Below are 4,669 nucleotides of genomic sequence, written 5' to 3' on the forward strand. Positions count from 1 at the left end.
TTTATCATTTACTCCACATTTTTATGATACAAATCCTCGGACAGAGACCTCTTCTTCTTCTGAAGCAACAAGAAAGTTGTCGTCACATAACAAGTTGATGTGTGAATAGATACTCAAAGAGTATGCATTTGTAAGTTCTTCACGTCAGCACCAGCGATTCATGCGTGCAATGTTGAACCTTGTTCGTCGAAAAGGCATCCCCATAATCAACATTGCTCTCACACACCCTTCCTCGTTATTATTCTCCACATCAACCTCTGACACAACTGCCATCATCCACATCCTCATGTCCTCCAACACCTTCACCGAAGCCACGTTCCTCACCAAACATCACCTCCAAAACACGCGCAAGCCCTGCACACTGTTCCTCAATTTTCCAATCTCTCAACCGCGCCAACCTCACGTCCCAAGCATTCGGCGTTCTCATACTCGCTTTCTGCCAACCAGGTCTCGTCGAAGAAGCCCTCCGGGCGTTCAAAAACCATTCTTTTATGCCCACGTTACAACCTTGCAACGCGCTTCTTCATGGTCTTGTCAAGACCCAGATGTTCGATTCCCTGTGGGAGGTGTACGTGGACATGATGTCGCGCAGGTTTTCCCCCACCGTCATCACCTACGGCATTTTGATGAATTGTTGTTGTGCCCAGGGTGATTTTAGCAATGCACAAAAGGTATTCGATGAAATGCTTGAGAGAGGGATTGAACCCAATGTTGTGATTTATACTATTTTGATTGGTGTGTGTTTTGCAACGAGGGTCAAATGGGAGAAGCGGAGGGCGTGTTTGGACGAATGAGGGAATCTGGGGTGGTGACACCCAATTTGTACACTTATAAGACCCTCATGGATGGGTATAGCATGATGGGTGATGTGAAACGAGTTTTTTTATTTGTATTGTGATATGCTAAAGCCTGGCTTGTACCCTGATGTTGTCACTTTTGCTACTTTGATAGATGTTTTACGCAAAATGGGGGATTTGAAGGCTGCGTGAAACTATTTTGCATATATGGCCAAGTTTGATGTTGTTCCTAATGGTCATGCTTATAATTCTTTGATTCATGGGTATTGCAAGGCGGGGGACTTGCTCGAAGCGATGTGGTTGCGATTGGAGATGGAAAGGTGTGGAATCTTCCCAGATGTTGTCACATACAATATACTCATCAAGGGTCTGTGTGACATATTCAGATTGGAAGAAGCTATGGGTTTGATGGAGAAAATGGATGAAGTTGAGGTTCTTGCCAATTCTGTGATTCAATGTGGTGATTGATGGGTGCTGTAAAATAGGTGACATGGAGAAGGCTATTGAGGTGTGTTCTCAAATGACTGAGGAAAATTGAACCTAATGTTATCACGTTTTCCACATTGATTGATGGGTTTTGCAACAAAGGTAATGTAAGAGCTGCAATGGGCTTGTACACGGAAATGGTAATCAAGGGTATTGTGCCTGATGTGGTAACTTACACAGCTTTGATTGATGGGCACTGCAAGGTTGGGAACACCAAAGAGGCTTTCAGGTTGCATAAGGAGATGCTGGATGCAGGACTATCTCCCAATATGTTCACAGTTAGTTGTGTAATTGATGGCCTTTTGAAAGATGGAAGGACAAATGATGCAATCAAAATGTTCTTGGAGAAAACTGGAGCTGGTTACCCTAGAGATAAAATGGATAGCAGGTTTTGTTCTCCAAACAGTATGATGTATGCCATCTTAATTCAAGGATTATGTGAAGATGGGTAGATCTTTAAGGCCACTAAGTTTTTTGCGGAAATGAAATGGAATGGTTTCAAACCAGACATGCTTCTTTATGTTACCATGTTGCAGCACATTTTCAGTCCAAGCATATGATTGATGTAATGATGCTGCATGCGGACATGGTGAAGATGGGTGTTATACAAAATACTTTTATATATCGTGTACTATCTAGAGGCTATCGAGAGAATGGATATTTGAAATCAGCTCTTATGTGTTCTGAGTATTTAATGGAATATGGCATTCATTTTCCTGAATGCAGAGGGTGATGCGGGTTTCAGGCTCCTTGACAGCAAGATATATTCACAAAGGATTTTAATAACTGATCTTCAGTTACTGAACTCATGAATGCCACTGGTGTCTAGTACATTACAGACGATTGCTTAACTGATCTTCACCAAGTTATTATTCATTTGCACAAGTTGTGCTTATTTGGTATTTTAGCATTTAGTGGGGCATGAATGGATCTATTTTGATCATGGTCTTAGTTAGCATTACTCCAAAACCATTGAGAAAGGCATTGTGACATGAAGGAGACTTGCTTTCCACCTCGATGGTTTGTAAAACGAGAAAGGTGTGTTAACATTGGATTTCTATGGTATTCTTCTCGTCAAAAGAGTAGCCATGACAGAGGAGAACTGACATTTTTTTACTAGAGTTACTGATGTACTGATCTTACTGCAAATTCGTTCTGGTTTATTTTATAAAAAATAACCAACTTAGTGACTTTTTTTATGGTGAACGATTTATGAATGAAAGAGTTCCAATTCGAGGACAACACCAGTTTTCTACATTCTTAATTATTTTTATTTTACTTCAAAGTATGCAACATTGTACAAATGAATGCTAAAATATCTCAGAAAATAAATTCATCGATCCTCCCAGAGACTTAGTTTTGCCAACTTAACATTGTCTGAAAAATGAAAAAGAGAAGTGGTAAACTGTACTGCGAACACAACTTTCATCTCCTTCTTGTAGTTTTTGTTGTTTTTTTTAGTAAAACTTTGTGTCTCATTGACAGTGGTATAGCCTGCGTGGTGGTAAATGAGTGCTTAAAAAAAAAGATAAATGAATGTTTAACTTTAAGGGGAAAATATTGGTGTTAATGTACAGTTCTTTCTATGCAAAAACACTTTGATGATTTGGGTCGCATGATATAGTAGTATTTGAAAGTTAAAAATCACTATTTGTTCATATTAAAAATGAAAAAGTAAATTTAATCCTTTTTTATGAGTTGGTATAGTTTTAACTAGGAAAAATAGGCACTTCATGCCTGCCTAAGTCTTTTCATATTTTTTTATTATAAAAAAACAGATAATAAAAGAAAGTGAGCAATTTCAGACCTGTGAAGGTAATTATAAAAATAAAATAATAATTTTATGAATATAATTATAGGAACAAAATGAGTATAAAAATATATACACCAACATATTCTTATTCTTTTTGTAGATGGTTATAGATTATAAATAATAATTTTATTTTTCTTACGCTTGAGCAATATTCAATAAGAAAGACATCAAAATAAGGGGTGGTGGCTGATCGTAGCATGTTGGCTTCATTTGTCCGTAACATTACCCAAGAGATGTTCTAAAGAGTGTCAATTATACACATAACATGGCAGAACAAAACGTGGGACATTCATGAGACACTTGAAATGGTTCCACACTTTGCTTTGAAGCAGTGTGAACAAGTTGGTTCATGGCAACATCTCAATGTGGCATCAGAAAGCCGAGACTCCCATTAGCCTCAAACCACCAAAAGCCAACCAAACCCTTAAGAAGCACCTTGAATGCAACATACACACCAAGGTGCTTCTTCTCTTCAGATTCTTCTTACGAAAAAGACCCACTCTTAACCTTATTGACAGCTATTCTTTGTTGTATGCCCTAAAAGCTTGCAACCACAAACACTCCTCCACCCAAGGAAAACAACTTCATGCCCTCATCATAAAATTTGGGTACCAAACCATAGTTCAACTCCAGATAACTCTTTTGAAAACGTATGCGCAACGCGGTAACCTTCGTGATGTACACCAAGTGTTCGACTAAATGTGGGGATGTTGTGACAGCAAGGAAGGTGTTTGATGGCATGTGAAACAAGGATGTCACAACATGGATTTCCATGATTGTGGGGCATGCAGTACATGGGCAAGCACGCGAGGCTCTTCAACTTTTCTCAGAAATGAGGGACAAGGATGATTGTGTCTTGACCCCAAATGATGTAACTTTCATCGGAGTTTTAATGGCCTGCAGCCATGCAGGGATGGTTGAGGAAGGGAAGTTGCATTTCAGAAGTATGAGTGAAGTTTATGGTATAGAACCTAGAGAGGCTCACTTTGGCTGCATGGTGGATCTCTTATGCAGAGGTGGGTGGGCATTTGAGAGATTCCTATGACTTCATTATGGAGATGCCAGTGCCGCCAAATGCAGTTGTCTGGCGAACCTTGCTGGGGGCTTGTAGTGTCCGTGGTGAATTAGAGCTAGCTGCGGAAGTGAGGCAAAAGCTACTCAAGCTGGACCCTGGCTATGTGGTTGACAGTGTTGCTATGTCTAATATTTATGCCAATAAAGGCATGTGGAATAAGAAGATAGTTGTTAAGAATCAGATAAAACAGTCAAGGGCTCCTGGCTGCAGCTCAATTGAGGTGGGAAGTGGGGTTAGTGAATTTGTTGTCTCAGATGATAATCATCCTTTAATGACAGATAAGTGATGTTCTTGAGCATTTGAGCTGAAGCATCAAACCCTATAGTTAATTATTAAGCATCCATGAAGGGTAGCTTAAATATAAAAGCAAATTCAGAAAAGCTGTTTAATTGTTTTCTTTTCCGCTCCCAGCTCAACCCATCCTTAGTTGTAGGTGAAAACTGAAAAAAAGAAGCAACTCAGACATTCCAAAAACAAAAGTGTACTAACTTGTATCTC

General features: G+C 39.4%; 2 pseudogenes; both read left to right on the forward strand.

Annotated features, from left to right (window-relative positions):
• The first annotated feature begins 277 nt into the window (after positions 1–277).
• On the forward strand, positions 278–2,185 carry LOC114408186 (annotated as a pseudogene).
• Positions 2,186–3,459: 1,274 nt separating this feature from the next.
• Positions 3,460–4,457, forward strand: LOC114410806 (annotated as a pseudogene).
• The last annotated feature ends 212 nt before the right edge of the window (positions 4,458–4,669 follow it).

This window comes from Glycine soja, chromosome 4 (assembly GCF_004193775.1).
Source record: "Glycine soja cultivar W05 chromosome 4, ASM419377v2, whole genome shotgun sequence".
NCBI classification, from domain to species: Eukaryota; Viridiplantae; Streptophyta; class Magnoliopsida; order Fabales; family Fabaceae; genus Glycine; species Glycine soja.